Genomic DNA, 17296 nt, shown 5'->3' with positions numbered 1-17296 from the left:
CGCTGTCTTCTTTGTCGCGATGTATTCTGAAAGATTCTTGTTGATTTCCTTTAATAATGACAATCTATAATTTTCTTTCTTCCCCCTTATTCTTTCTGCTCATTTTGATCCTTCATCAACAATTCTTCAAAATCTTTCCCAATTTTCATCGTTAATGCTGCTTGATTTCTGTTGATGCTGCTTGTATCTCGTATGTACGTTCCGTCCTTTTCTGACGTTGTTTTTTCTTCTTATTTCGATTCCTCGTCACAAAATCTTCATAATTTTTCTTACATATAATTTCTATCGTCGATGCTGTTAATTCTTTCTAGATGCTGTTTATACTTTATTTGTTCGTTCTTCCTTCTTCTATCGCTGTTCCACTGTTTTCTTTGATCTTTCTTCGACAAATTTCTTCTTATTTTTATTCTTATTTATTTGATTTCCATTTATCTCTCCAATCTTTGTTCTTTTATCATTATTACGTCATCTTTTCTTTGTTACTTGTCGATATATTTTTCTTAGTATCTTCAATCACAATTATTTCTTCGATTTTGCACCTCCTATCCCAATAGTATTTTATATATTTCTAGCTATTTCTCTTCTGGGGAATGTACATTTTTAAATTTTTTCCTCTTGAGTCTGCTTTATCTTATTTCTTTGACGAATGATTATCAAAAAGCTGAAAATAAATGCTGAAAATAAAGGGTAAAAATAATAAGATGCCTCCTTTTTTTCCGGGGGCATCTCTTTCATTAGTTCAATCATTTATATTACATTACATTACAGATTCGAAGCTTCTAATATTAATTTATGCAGCGCGAAATATACGAAATTATGAAATTCCAATGTTAATTTTTTGCGAGACTCTATTACTGTATTTCAAATCAACGATTATTTATTTGAGAACAAACGAATCGCGCAAGTGTACGATCGATATTTTTACAAAATTTTTTACCTGTTACCTTTTAGGCTGCCCTCCTTTTATCGGACATCGTTACAATTGAATGTAATTTCTGTTATACTAAAATGGGTCTAGATTTTACTAATAAAATTAAGTTTTAGATTCAATTTTAATTAAAATTCGGTCCGATATACATGAGCGGACCTGTAGAGGCCCTCCACCACCCCCGCCGATTCCAATCGACGGTCCTCTTTTCTTTATATATGAGCTATATATTCTTTTTTTATTCTTTACTTTTACATACATACATAATAAAACAACAAAGTAATACATAATTACATGATAAAATACAACATATGCAATTAATTTGTGTACATTCAAGATTATTTCCAGATTACACAAAAACGTTTAAAATGCGTATACTAACACATTGCCTATAATATAACGTAATAGTATATTGATAAACGATATCTAATTACGCGATATGTATTATTAATTATCAATTTGAAAGCTTACAAAACTTTACTTAATGCGAGCAACCGCGACTGAGAAAATCATGAATAAAATTAACAATTATCCCCTCTCAATTATAAAAAAAAATATTCCCAATATTGGCATACTTTGCAATATTTTGAAAAAAATTTGTAACAAACACCGTTGTGCGAAAATACACACAAAACTTCAGTTTAAGCTAGTGACCGAATAAAATAAATCGCGATCGAATATTTGCCAATAAAATGCCAATAAACTGATCCACGATACTTGCGATATCTAATTGTCATACTACTCGTAATGTCTATAATATATCGCTGACACAACGCGAGTTTTTTATACTTTTTATTTTACACGACAATGAATAAAACTTCAGAAGCATTACGCGTTTTTCGTACGTGTCTCTAAATAATTTCAATTAATCGCGCCTGATAGGATTTACACTCGCTCTATTAGCGCTATAAAGCTTTATCTTTTAAAACCTTATAGATCTTAAAAGATTGCGACAATGACCTCGTTATTGCCAACGTTGAAGGGAGAATAACTGACTCAACAATTTGGTCACATCAAAGCCTCTCCGCCGAGTGGCACGCTGGTTAGCAATCAACGTAGAAAAGAACGATCTTTATAATGACGAGCGACCTAAGTCTTGCCTCTTATCTGCAGTCTCCCTGAATTCAATCTGCAAAGGAAAGTTAAGCGATCCGTCAACTATCGGAGGTCCCGCTGCAAGAGGAAGCGAATCCCATATCTTCTAGACTGTTTTCAATAGTAGTGATTTTGGCAACGAGTCAATAACATTTACTGTTTCTTAACAATACAATTATACAATTCCTGAATATTTATTTTATTCGATATTCATCATTCTATAATATGCGAAATAAAAATGTGTGCGAGAAAATATGTTCTCCCATTATTACGAGATATACATAGATACTATAATATATATCTATACTTTTTATTAAAAAATACATGGATATACTAGTTTTAAAATGATTACAAACAAGTACATTTAAGAATAATAAAATATATGCGCCTTTATCTTAACTTTAATATATGCGGATACAAATAATTCTGGGGTACCAACTCAATTCGAGACAAGTCGAACCCGATAATAGATTCTGAAAAATTTTATATACAATTATTTTGCAATATATATCTTATTATTTATTAACTTTTTTATAACGTTTAAATTCGATTTATCAATATTTCATAATCTAATATCAGGGTACCCATTCGATTTGTATCGAATTTTTTGAGTACCCGCATATTTTTTATTACATTCATAGATGTACAACAAAGAAAAACTTTAAATCTTTCCGATAAAGTAGTAAAAATTAAAATTTATCAAATAAAATGTCCCCGTTTGCGCATGTATTTTATTATAGACATAGTATCTAACCTAATTAATTTAAAAATTAATATTTATGCTTCAAATCAGCTAATTCCCATGTATCTGAAAATGGCCTCTAAAAAGAAACCAAAAATTAAAAAAAATATATACACGTTTGTAATTACATTCTTATGAACGTTTCGAATATATCGACAAAAGTGTGCAGACTGGTTCTTGACTTAAATTAATTTCCTTAATGGTCTAAATTTATCGTTATATCCATGCATATGTTACTATTAATAAGTTACGTTATTGTAAAAATAATATTAATACTAATAATACTATTAACGGGAGAACATTTAATGAGAAGAATAAAATCTTCTCTCAAAATACAGTAATTAATTCGGCGATTATAAAACATGGTAGTCGTCATTGACTCATTGCCATAGCTGCTGCTTCCGGAAACCGTCAGGAAAAAGTGGGATTAATTTTGCCCCTGTGCAACGGAAGCCTCCAATTTTCAACAAGGCGCCTAACTAGGCGTCGTGGATGGATCCCATGAAAACTGACAAGAAATAACTCTTCACAATAAAAATTATTATATTTTGACTCTACGCTGATACGAACTACGCATTTGCTGGCGTTCACCTGATGCGAGAGACAGCGATAAGGCCCCACCGCTGAAACAGCAATCGCGACTAGGAACGTGCTAAAAACGCGATATTCGCAATAGCATTTCACAAATATTTACCAAAAAATATTTAGAAAATTAATTTAGAACTATATAAATTAGTTTCCTGAATTTAGAATTAAATCAATTTTAGAACTAAGCCGTTTTGTTTCGAATTTTTGACTTGTAATTGACAATAATGCCATCTTCTAATTCTTGGAACTATTTTCTCGAATAACATTCGCGATTCTGTAAAACACAGAAGTCAAATCTCACGAGTGAGAAGTTAATATTCGATCACTAGCTTAGTATAAAATCTTTGTATTCTTATTTAAAAAAATTTTTATTATTATACGTTATAAAAATTGGAGACAGTGTAAAACGCAAATTTTAAAAAAATTTCTTGAATTTATTAATGGAGAAAGATTTTTTGGCATGTTAAAAGTAAAGCCTCAGACAGAAAATGAAAGAAAATAAAATAAAAAATTTGAACAAAAATGTATATTTATAATAGTGTTTTAATTGAAGAAATTTTGTGTTATACGCGTTTTCGATTTCGTGTAATCCAGTTTACACAAGTTAGGTATATACAATTTAATTATATTATACATATACAATTTTATATAATTGACATTTGCGATTTCTTAAAATTATAAAAAAATTAATTTTTGTTGAATTATACCCTCCCGCTTTATCCCTACCTACTCGGCGTATGTTTATTTATTCCTACCTAAATTTCTTACAATTATATTAATGAAGTTTCCTTCTATTGTCGAAAACCATACCCCCATATTCTTACCTACCCGTGTCTTTACTTATTTGTTTTTCTACCTACCCGATTTTTATCTAATTTTTATCCGTATTCCTACCTACCCGTATATCTTTATCTAGTATATTTATATAATTACGCTTGCAGTTACCCGCAAAAAGCGTGCGTAAATTTAGTTTTAAATTGAGATCGTTTAGAAGTTTTATTAAGAGTTCATGCGGGATAGAGATTTAATTAGATAAAATAGAGACGGCATCTTTTTCCGTCGGATTACGTGCACTGAAAAAATTTATTATTTGCAAGAAAATAGATTTCTTTGAATTTAGTTTCCTCAATTCAAATAAGTATATTAGGTAGATTCGAGAAAATGTTTTAAACTCAGAAAAACGTTTTCTTAATCTATTTAATACTTCTTTGAATTAAGGAAACTAAATTCAAAGAAATCTATTTTCTTGCAAATAATAATTTTTTTTTTATGTACAATTGCACGTATACAAAAAGAAACTTTATAGGCTTATGTTATATATAGGCTATACCGTTATGTATTTTTAAAAATTCGATTGGTGTTGCACACCAACCTACCTAGTACGATCCTCTTCGTCTTCTTTCTTCTGGCCAGAGTAGACTCACCTTTTGTAACACTTGGCCATATCCTGGCTTTATATAGCCAGAAATCGACAAGGAGAAATACTTCTTTTGCTGCCGGCTAATCATCGCCGACAATAAGCGTAAGATTTTACGCTTTTGTGATGCGCGAAACACGAACGCGTCGCAAAAGGGCCATCACATTAATTAAATCAATAACATACAAAATTAACAATTAACAGTAATAATAATAATAATTCTATAAGTATACAAATTAATTGCTCATTTATACTTTACGCGCGTTTGTTCGTATTAAAATATGTATCGAGTAATTAACAAATAAACGTATCAGATTGGAAACAATTTGAAAGAAACCTTTATCTCGACTTGTGTTTCGATTCGAAAAAATTCGATCCACGATTATGAAATTTATATTTAACTTTCAAATATAAACTTTATATAAATAATGAAACTGTAATTTAAAAATAAATAAATAAAAATTATTAGACACGCCATTCGGCATTCGTTAGAATCTAAGGCCCATATGCATATTCTCATTGATTCGAACGGTTCGTTGCTAAATTCTCATTTCAAAAGCATGCAGATATGAGAAATTCAGATGAATGACGTAAGATCCAAAAAGGATAATATTTTTCCAACACAATTAGAATTAATAAAAATATCTCTATGTACTTTACAAATTATTAAAATTATTTTTCATATAATATATTAATTCAAAATTATTTTTAAATAAAGTAAAACTGATTGATTCTAAAATAATTACTTAGATAATTAACTAGAAAGAAATCTTCTATTTTATAGCAATAAATATATATGGGATCTTACGTCATATTATTATTTCAACTGGTAAAATCCAGTTATCAATTACCTCAACAGACATATTAATTTATCACTCACCGACCCCGATGCGCAACAGCGGAATTACACCTGCCACGTAGCTACGTTGTATCTGTAATATACGAACATAAAATTCATATTAAAATGGTGTTCAAAAAACCTAATGTTTTGAAACATAATTCCTATGTGCATCAAACTTTTTATTATTTAATTAAATATTAATTTAAATAATGAAACATTTTATGAAAAGGATCTTTACAAGGATAAATTTCTACAATATTAAATTATTTCTTTTCTTCTAATTATTATTTCTAAATTATTGTGAAATAAAGCGATTCAAGGATAAACAGGAAAAAAGTTGCTTTTACACAAATAAATAATATTTACCGAAAAGTTGTTCCGCTGGTGCCCGATGCCTCTCCCATCAGGCCTGCTCCTCCTCTCAGGCTATCCTGAGAGGATATCCTTATTAGATGGATAAGCTATAAAACATGTATAAATTGATGCTTTATAAAAATTGTTTTAATTATATATAATATTGTGTTTTACGTATATATACAAATATATATATATATATATATATATATATATATATATATATATATGTATATATATATAAAATAAATGCAATACACTGCGTCATTAAAATATATTTTTTGTTCTTCTAAAAGATAACACTTCTATTTTATCACATATTTAAAAAAATATTTATAGATATATATACTACATATTTCTTACTTTTACCAATTTATGAAATATTTAATCTCGGACAAATATTTAGGGAAGAGGCTAAAGGAAACAAATGCCTAACTTATTTAATATTTTATTCCTTATCTAAAGACAATTCTTTATTTCTATTTTGCATATATATATATATATATGCATTATATATATATGTACATATACATATATATATATATATATTATCCTGTACTAATTCTTTTTGTGAAAAAGAAATCTGTATAAAAGCTTTATATTATTAAAATGCCAATATTTTGTTCTTAATACAACTTTATTTTTTCTTATTCCTTCTTCATCTTCATATTTTAGCAACTTTAGTGCAACTAAGAATTAAGTGTTTCCATAATTTTGTCTTATATCTATGAAACTATTTATCTAGATATAAGTATTTTTTATAAGTATTTTTTATTATCTGAGTTAATTTCTATTTATCGTATCCTCTGTATACCTGTAAGAGTGTAACCTCGAGCATATTAGCATACCAAATTAATATATAACGCAAAATGAGTCCGAGATAAAATATCTATCATAATTCTTTATAGCTCATCCATTTTAACCTTCTGAGGCCATACCTTTTTTTTTTAATATGCCCCGGCCACACTGGGTGAGCGGCATCCAAATGGATTCAGCCTCATAATTCCAATTAATGTGCATGTAAAAATTCATGATCTAATCAAACTATCTTAAAAATATTAGGTTTAAATTTTTGTCTGGGTAGCCGCCGTCCAGTGTAGCCTCGAAGAATTAAGATAACGGATCCATGAGGTTCTATATTTATTTTTAATACAATTATAATGATATCTTATTCAAATATGTATGTCAATCAATTTTCAACAGATCCGTTACCTCATTATAATAATGCTTTTTATCACTCACCGATCAACAGTGGAGTTGTCAGCCACATATCAGCTACGATGATTCTGTAATACAAACATAAGATTCAAATTAAAACGGTGCTCAAAATAATCAATAATTCAAAAGATAATTCTTACATGTACAGAATTTTTTAATAACTTTTAATTAAATATCTATTAAAATAATTATACATTTTTCAAAAAAGATTTGCATAAGAATACATTTATATAAAATTTTATAATAATTTTTGTCTCTAATTATTATTTTTAAATCATCAAAATAAAATAATTAATCAAATAATGTTACGCAATCAATAATGCTTACCGTAAAATTGCTCCAATGACGCCCGATACCTTTCCTAGGCCTCCTCATCCTCCTTACGGATTCTTTCATTTGAATCCTTTCTTTTACTCACATCACATAACTGAGGAGTTTATTTACAAGATTGATCTGTAACATGCAAAAATATTCAAATAAAAATAATGCTTCTATTTTATATAAACATATTTAAAATATATTTTTTAGATACATATAAATACATATTGCTTGCTCTTGCATCAATTTATAAAATATTTAAAAGAAAACTAATAAATTAAAAATGGAAGAATAACTTTTGCACATCACAAGTACCATTTTATTCATAATTTTGACAAATATTAAATAAAAGAATAACGTCTTAATGAAAGTGCTTCAACTTATATAAAACTTATTTAATAAAAAAATCTAATCCTGATATAATTTAAACTATTATAAATTTTAATAATTTAGAAATATATTAATATTAACAAGCAATATTTTATATATATTTGCTAATATTAATCGAGTCATAAATAACTTATTAAACATTTAAAAAATCTTAAAATATAATCTAAAATATTTTAAACAATAAGTAAGTGCAATAAATAAGTGAAATACGACTGTATCAGATATACAATCAAATCACGGAAAAGCTGTTAAATTTTGTATTTTTTAGACAATGTATTAAACATTAAACTATCACATTATATACGATGAAAACGATATACTGCACAAATTAATAATTATTTTAATTCGTAACAATTAAAAAGTACATAGATTATATAAAATGCTCACCTCATCTGTCACACTTGGCCACCTCATTGGCTTCTCCTTGTTTCATCTATCTCCATTACTGTTTCTTCATAGCACTCATATCTGTTTCTTAAAACAAACAAAATATTGATTACAATTAAACGCAATTATAAGCAATCACTAGAATACAATAATCGCGTGACTTTACCGTACTTTGTATGTACGATACTTTCAAAATTAATCACACGCGACGCGTATTTAATTATATTGCGATAGCGGAGAAATAAAAGAAAAAATTATGGCACGTTTGTATCAACGATATTTTAAAAATAAAAATGCAACGTACTTAAAACAATGGTAAAAAGTTTCTCGCGCTAGATTGATTCATGCGATAGATCGCCCGAACAAGGCTTTCGAAATATGCGTTCCAACGAATTATTAATATCCGAGCGCCGAATCTATACTTAACGATAGGTACCGTAATAAATATATTAAATGCAAAGTTAATACATATGTTATACTCACCAATTAAGTAAGTCGCGACGCCAGTCGTTCCGCAGCCGATCCTCCCGTGTCTGCCGCGCTCTGGAAATGGAAGGAGAACGTATTAACGTAATTGACATGGCGAAGGTGCTTCGTCTCTCACACGGTCAACTTCTCGCGTTAAAAAGTGACACGGCGCAATGCGGCGGTGGCGTCACTACTACGCATCCCGCTCTGGACTTCGCGATTATGCATTTTCGTACTTCGAACAGGAAATACTATGTCCGCCTATTACTACGATTATTATTTTGCAATTCGAGCGAATAAGCGTATTAATCTTGGCAAAGATATCCGCGATTTCGCGACATTGGAAAATACGATCGTTACTCTCGCGACTGCCCGTATGTCGACACACCATCGGCCGAACAAGCGCCGCGAAACATGTACGTATTTTCAAGAATTATTAAGACCCACGAGCGCTGTCCATTACCACGCGACAGATACCGCAATATATATTAAATGAAAAGGTCAATACATGTTATACTCACCAATTAAACAAGTCGCGACGCCAGTCGTTCCGCAGCCGATCCGTCTCATGTCCGCCGCGCTCTGGAAATGGAAGGGGAACATAATCAACATGGCGGAGGCCCTTCGCACGGTCAACTTATCGCGCTAAAATAAGCGGCGCAGCGCAGCGCGGCGGCGGCGGCGACTGGCGTCACTACGCGTACCGTTCTGAACTTCGTGATTACGCATTTCTCGCACTTCGAGTAGGAAATACTATATGCGCTTGCCTTTTACTACGATTATTATTTTGCAATAGGCGTATCAATGGTCTTGACAGATATCCGCGATATTCGCGACATAACGACATTAAAGAATATCATCGTCACTTTCGCGACCGCTCGCGCGGTATACATCATCGGCCGAATAAATACCGCGAAATACATATTTTCATTAATCAATACTCGAGCGCCGAATATGTAGTACGCGACAGATATGTACTGCAATATATAATGAATGCAAGCTTAATATTTACCAGTTAAACGAGCCGCGACCCGCGACGCCGCTCGTTTCGGAGTCGGTCCGTCCCGGTGTCAGCCGCGGCCGGCCTGGAAGTGAGAGAGAGGAGAACGTAATGAACGTGGCGGAGGCGATTCGTCTCTCGCGCGCGGCAAACTTCACGCGCCAAAAGTGACGCGGCATCGCTACGCGGCGCCCTACTCTTATAATTTCACGTTCACGTATTTCCCGCATTTCGAGCAATGAATAATATACCCTCATATTTTGTTTGACGGTCGTTATCTCGCATTACGATACAAGTTAAACAAAAACAAGATGAAATTGCAAATAGATATCCGAAAATATAATCGCTTTAACGATTATCTATGCGATAAATCATCGGTTGAACAAGATTCGCGAAATACGGTACGCGTTGAAATAGATTATCAATGTATGAACGCCAAATCTATATTGCGTGATAGTTAAGTATTGCAGCAAATGATAGCGATGCAAAGTTAATATGAGTTTTCCTCTACCATTTAAGCGTGTGTCGCGATGTCACTTGTTCTGGAGTCGATCCCGTGTCGATCCGCCGCGTCCAGGCCGTCCAGCAAATGCAAAGTGAATGCAATCAAGATGTCGCAACGGCTTCATCTCCCGCGCGATTAACTTTAAGCCGAGTTTGTCGCGGGAGCGCCACGCGTCGAAAATTGATTGGTCCATATATACACATGTGCATAATAGCTTTATGCTTACGTATTATGCGTTATGCAAAAGTCTGTGTTTCCTGCTTTAATTTTAGTTTCGCGTTCACACATCTTTCACAATTTGAGCAATGAAATGATACATATTCGCCTTTTACGACGGTTATTATTTTTCATTAGAATAGGCATATTAATATTATAGAATATAGATATAGATATCCGCGATTCTCTCGCAATATCCGAAAACATATGATCGTATAACATATTAACATAGATTAATATAGATTAATATAGAACATATTAATATAGATTTTACTTAACAATTAAACGAGTCGCGACGTCACTCGTTCCAGGACCGAGACGATCCATTCGTGTCCACCACGTTCTGTTAATGCGATGAAATATTCAAAGATGCAGCATCTTTGGTCCGGTAATATGATACTTACGTAACAGTGGGCTTCGTGTAGCTTAATAAAAAAAATGAGATTTGAATAAATGGCTAATAAAAACGTATACAGTTAGTCAATCAAAAATACGCAATTTTATTCAATATTGTACAGTAGGCAGTAATTAACTCCATTAATTTCGTAAAAACTATATTATGTAAAACTATGTTATTAATAAATAATCGATACACCATATGTCTTTCAGTTATTTCATTCGTTTCTGCGATTCGTGTATTTATATTATAGATACGTTCTCGACTTAATATTAACTCTTTCTAAATTACAAATTTTTAAATAAAAACTAAAAGATATTTTAAAGTTTTTTATTTTTGTTTTTATTGATTTGTATGTTAATTGCCCTAATTTTCTTGGAAACGCAGCAGAAACTCTAAAACTCTTTATGAAACAGCCAGATATTTTACAAATCGTGCATATTTGGCTTGGTACATATAATTTTTTCTAATTAAAGCAAGACACCTAATCCGTAAATTAATCACTTGTCAATTATCACATACAGATAATAATCGCTACTAAATAATGGTTACACTGTGTGAATATTTAAATTTCATATGTACAATTAAAATTTAATTTGAACTTAATTTAATTCGAACTCTGTTTTTGAAGAAGCAAAACGAAAAAATTGTAGGAGACAAATGTAATGGGTAAAAATTGCTTTAACCATTTTCTAAATATCAATGTATAAAATGATTCTTGAAGTAACATGATCTAAGACGCGCAAAAACTACATGAAGCATTTCTTTTAAAAATTCTACTTAAAAAAAAGCAATAAAGTCATGCATATAAATTGTAAAACTGTTATTATACAAAATGATAAATGATAATTATGCAATTCAAGTAGATTTAGATTTTTACATCGCATATGTGTGTGCTACATGTGAATTTTCGCACTCGACATCGATGTCGCTTAGCCGTTTTTCCAATAGAAAATCTCGTGCTTCCGCGCATTACACAAAAAAACGTTAAGCACAAGAATCATCAAGGAAGCTAGCGTTCGGAAGAAGAATATTCGTTGCCGACCATTTCCGAGCAAGGACTCCTTGATCGACAGGTTTGATTTCCGCGTCTGGTCGCGGCAATGCGCGTTAACATCCGGCATTCGAGCCGCAGAAATAGCTTTCCGTTCCGGCGTCTCCGCAACGATTTAGAATATCCGGCAAGGTGATCGTGGCACGTGGCCGACCGATGGGAATTCGCATGACGCCGTCGAATTTCTTGGTCGCCGGCCAGTAATGTATTAACGCGGCGAGTAATGTATTTTGTATTCAATGAGGCAAACGGAGCGAACCCGTCAATATCCTTCGCCGTTGGTACCCCAGAGAGAAAAAAAGAAAGAAAGAGCCACAAAGATGTTTAATTCGCGTCAGCGTCGCGTCTATATCCGCTCTCTCTCCTTACATACAATATAAAACGAATCTATGTATATCAAACGGAGAGAGAGAAAGAGAGAAAGAGGGAGAGGAAGAGACGACGGAGCACGTCGTGCCGCAGCGCAACATCAGTAATAACGTTTATTGAAGTGTAAATACGCCTCTCAGAATTTCTGATGCAACCCCGACCGCTTCTTCCGTGTCGCGTCGCGACGCGTGAGCGCGCACGCATATCGTGATGCGTACGGAGGAGCAACGCAACAGGCCGACGCGACGTTCGATCCGCCGCCCGTGATGCGAAGGGTGAAGGCTTTCTTTCTTTCTTTCTTTCCCTTTTGCTCCTTGTTCTCGCGTAGATCTAACATTCTCGCGTCCCCGACATGCAACAGTAAAATCGTTCGCGATTCGTACGCAAGGTATTATTAGACCTGGGAGAGTTTCAGGCACTCGAGGAAACTCCTGGCGTGCTTGTGCGAGATGCAAGAAAGTGCAAGACGCCTCTTGGGAAGAGATGGAAGGATCCCAGTAAGTTTTTTTACTCGCTTCAAATCTTCGCGATGTATTGTGTAGTATGAAAGAAAAATCGGAATCGCCGGAGACAAAAAATGTGATATTACACTTATTAGAAATAAACAAAGCATAATTCCTACAGATTTCTGATAAGGCTGATAAGAAAAGAATCAAATTGTACGCGCGCGTATAAAAGATAGGTATGTAAAGGTAAAGCTGTTTTCCTTAGTCTGTTGTATTCTTCATTTCTATTCTGCTAAGAAATATTGAATAATGCTCTATATTCTTCTTGAATTATTATACAAACGAGAGATATTGTTATTCATCATGTAAAATAAAATTATATATTGCGTAAAATGTAATGCAAATTACAGTGCAATTTTACTTCACTAATCCAAAAATGCTATTTCTAATTTCAATTATAAAGAATAATTTATTATTGCGATTATCATAATATGTGCTTGATTTGCACATTTATTTTTAAAAAGTATGTACGTTTTTCAATTAGCCTGTACGGGCAATATAAATCAAACATTTATTATCTACATTCTTCCGTGTTAATAATTTTCCCTTATCATCCCTTTCAGCCTCTTTATACAAGAATGTTATAATAATAGTAACGAGTTCTTGAGGAGAATGGCGTGTGGCGCAAGTTATCGCTTGAAAAAGGGCATTCTTGCGCTTAACCCTTGCTTGAAATTTACATGTATTACAGTCGCTCGCGTGAGTCATACGGCGGCACGTTAATTATCCTTGGCGTTCTTAGGCTTATCCCGTAGACTCTCGAAAGGCCGATATCTGAAACAAGACGAGACAAGCGGTGTTAATGCCTTATCTAGCCGCGGGGTTAATAATGTCGTTGCCGCGTGATAAATCAAGCAACAGCGAAAGGGTTGTAGGGAAGGAGGGCGACCGGTACCATTTTAGGTACGTACCATCAGCGAGAACGGGAAGAAGGCTCGCATAGAGGAGACGGAAGAGGCAGACTTTGTAATCTATGGTCTCTCGTGGGGCCAGGGGCAAATCCGGAGTGTCCCGACAATTATCAACCCTCGTCCTTCCTTCGTTACTTACGTCGAGCACTATCCTTAGGCTATAACTTTTCTGGAATTTTTGCAATGCCATGTCCTCGCGTTCATGTAACTGTAACAGTACCAATACTTGACAATGATATCGCTTAGATTTTGAATTATAAGAATAGATTTATTACATATCGCAATTATCTTATTATAAAGATTTAAAATAATTATACATATACGATACGTAACTATATCGTAAAAAATATTGCTAATATTAACGGTTATATAATGGAATGTTATTCAGATACGATTATTCTTCTTTCTCTTTCGTATAATAGCTTCGTTATTTAAATACGTTACTGTTTTTTGGTAATATGCCGTGGTTCCGGAAAATTCGTTTTGCATGCGACTTTTTTGGATACAGAACACTGTTACTCGCTTACAAGTTTTTCTACTTTTTTGTCATCTTTCTTTTCTAAATGAGCTCCATAACGTTCTCTCTACCTGATATTATCTGTTTGTACTACGGGAATGTCAGGTGTGCTTAACTACCGACCACCAAAGGGGTGGCATAGTGGCGCGTGAAACAGCGAGGAGAAGGTCGAAACTTACCTCCCAGAGAACACCGAGAGGATATCTCGTAGGTCCCACTAGTGCATTTAGAATAACTTACGGCATCATGAGATTACAGGTCTGCAGCATAAACTCTCCTTACCCTCCCCGCGCGTTGGAGGGCCCCATGTCGGTGTGCCGGTGCCATTAATTAAGAGCTTCTAAGGACTGGAAAGGGTGCAATCTTCCGTACGGAGACGTTGCGACGCGTTTGGGTACCGTCGACGGAAAGAATCTAATCCCGCATCAACGTGTGCTCGTATGCGAATTATGCACGTTCAAAGTTGTTCGTTTGCTCGCGTGCGAGATTGTTAAGTGGATTGATCTTAACACGCAGCTAAAAAATAATAACTTTCCGATTTATCGAGAAATATGCATCGGCAAGATTATTTAAAAACGCCATATTTTCTAACGAGTTCTCAAAGTTTACACAAACTAATGGTAATCGATCGTCATATATTCATTTATTAATTTTTAAGATAAGAAAAACTTCAAGGATACGGGCACGTCGCGCACCAGTTTGGACCGAAATTTTCTTTCCGCGACGCGGCGCCGTCAGACAGCGAAATATTCGCCGCTGGGCTACGGACCCTTCAGTATTCAGTGCACTCGATCACACAACAGTTATCAAAGGAACTCATTTGAGCGGCTGAATGGATAGAAAGGAAGTCAATCTCGGTACGCGGAGATAAGGCAGCAGCCGGTTTCCAACCCCCGTCATCCAGCCACCAACGTTCACCTCACCCTCCCGCGGCATGTAGCGCCGCTCTCTCACGGACGATTCCCATCCCTCTGCAGTAAGCCTGACTCCGTGAACGGCGACCTCGTCTATGGAGGTGTCTTATGGCGCTCTTCCTTCTTCCCTCCTCTGCTCTCTCTCTCTCTCTCTCTCTCTCTCTCTCTCTCTCTTTTTCTCTCATCTCTACGCGCTGCGGAGTCAACCCCAGGATCTCTCATGTGAGCGCGTGTCAATACGTCTCGCCTCACCTCACCATATGCAGTCTGCCTGGAAGTCCGCCGACGAGTTACACGAGTATTTTCTCCTTTCCCCTTTCGGATTATCCTTCTCCTTCCTCCTTCATCGATCTATCTGGCGCGCATCTGGTTTCCGATTCCACTTAAGCCGCGCGCAGACTTGAGTAACAGGTGCATCTCAAATTAGGCGGTAGCGTTCGTAATCCCTCGTCGTGGCGCGTATATGACTCGCGAGAGAGAGATTGCGAATACATGCAGAGTATAATCTCATAGTCAAGACAAAATATCCGCACTCGAAGAATCTTCGGGTTTGTCACATCTGCATCAGAAAACATACTATCATGAGTCACCTCGTTCAAGTAGAGTCAAAAACTTTCAAATATGATTATTTGAACATACTTCTTTATACGTTGGACATCGTCGAGAGAAGCTGCACGTTGTCATAAATAAATTACGGCAACGACACGGGGTGTTCTCCCCGAGAGTTGGTACCATCTTACATGTTTATTAGATCTCGAGCACTCGAGAAGCGAGACGAGGGTGTAACGTAATTACATGTAAATAAATGTATGGGTCTAGATAGTTGTTGCCGGTAGGAGTCTGCATCACAGACCCGAACGTGCGGGATAGATATAGAACCGGCCTGCAAGAACTACTTCCGCTTCTTTACTTTCCTCCGAGCCTTCTTTCTTCTTTAGTATCTCCCTCTCTCTCTCTCTTCGATATTCCCTACATCCTTCTCGTATCGTCTTCGGACGCGTTCTTGCTCGATAGCACCGCTCCGCCGCTCGAGACAGTATAATTTTCGCGAGTACGTCTGCTTGAGCATGGCGCGCAAAGTTTTTCTTTAATATATTCTTACATGCGCTTGTAGATTAGATTAAAACGGCGAATAGACCCCTCCGCGTGCCCTGCTGTCCCGCACCCCTCCGTCGCCCGTTGGTCGCCCGTTCGCGAAAGATGGCGAATGCGCGCAGTCGTATTTATATGATTTATTTAAGTGGCGTGAGACGCTGAAAGCCCGCAGAATGGAATGGGAGGAAAAAGCGGCGCGGAAACGGAATTGGTTCGGAGAACGAGCGGTCGTATACCGTGCACCGTGAACCGGATGAGGATAGCCGGCGAGACCGGCTCTCCGAGAGGGGGCCAAATAAAAGATAATCCCGCCGGTCGGTTATGATAATGCCGTCGCAGGAAAGAGGCGCGAAAAGAATTAAGACACGACTCTTATTGGCCCGGGAGCGTTGCCGCGCGCGGGTATACGTTGCCCAAGGGAGACCTTCATCTCCTTCGTTTTCATCTCTTCGTCGTAGTCCTTGGTCCACGGTTGTGCTTGCGAGCAAGCAATCGTCGCCTTAATTTGCGGATGATGCTCTCGTAATTACGAGCGCTTCTCAATAAGCAGCCGCATAGAGCGATGAACCCGATCGCAGATATTCGCACCAGTGTAATTGCGTTCCAACTGCACAAAAATAAAAGAAGTTTATTATAATGTACTCTTGCTTATACATATATAAATTACTAAAGATTATTTTTAAATATATAAAATCGCAAACATTTGGTTACTTTTAATCATTTATTATTTAGATCTACGTTACACATGCGTACATTTACCTTTAGTTCCACTGGAAAAGCATTTAGATTTTTATTATTCCGTCTCGTGGTATTGCCTTGCAAAGGATTAATAATCGTGAGCGGGGACGAGACGAGCGTCGAGAGCAATCTTTCAGCCTTTTCAGAGAGACGCGTGTTGAGGTAGAAAGCACGGTGATCGCGATATTCGCACCAGCGTAATTGCGCTCCAACTGTACAAAAATAAAAGAAGTTTATCATTATGTATTCTTGCTTATATATAAATTATTAAAGATTATTTTTAAATAGATAAAATCGTAAAAATTGGTTACTTTTAATCATTTATTAT

General features: G+C 35.1%; 2 long non-coding RNA genes across 3 annotated transcripts; both read right to left on the bottom strand.

The window, feature by feature from the left end:
- Positions 1 to 1395: 1395 nt before the first annotated feature.
- On the bottom strand, positions 1396 to 8366 carry LOC139814743 (uncharacterized). The gene is made up of 5 exons (XR_011732577.1): positions 8279 to 8366; positions 7511 to 7636; positions 7208 to 7251; positions 5978 to 6072; positions 1396 to 5702 (listed from the first exon to the last, which is right to left on the bottom strand). It is a non-coding gene; the product is annotated as an uncharacterized lncRNA (long non-coding RNA).
- A 3128-nt stretch (positions 8367 to 11494) lies between these two features.
- LOC139815129 (uncharacterized) lies at positions 11495 to 16824 on the bottom strand. Of its 2 annotated transcripts, XR_011732673.1 has the most exons (4): positions 15775 to 16824; positions 14401 to 15694; positions 13705 to 13912; positions 11495 to 13567 (listed from the first exon to the last, which is right to left on the bottom strand). It is a non-coding gene; the product is annotated as an uncharacterized lncRNA (long non-coding RNA). The 2 variants fall into 2 exon arrangements; XR_011732672.1 differs by having other exon boundaries at positions 13705 to 15694.
- Positions 16825 to 17296: the final 472 nt, after the last annotated feature.

The sequence above is a fragment of the Temnothorax longispinosus genome, chromosome 6 (assembly GCF_030848805.1).
Source record: "Temnothorax longispinosus isolate EJ_2023e chromosome 6, Tlon_JGU_v1, whole genome shotgun sequence".
Lineage (NCBI taxonomy): Eukaryota > Metazoa > Arthropoda > Insecta > Hymenoptera > Formicidae > Temnothorax > Temnothorax longispinosus.
This window is presented reverse-complemented; position numbering and strand designations above follow the sequence as displayed.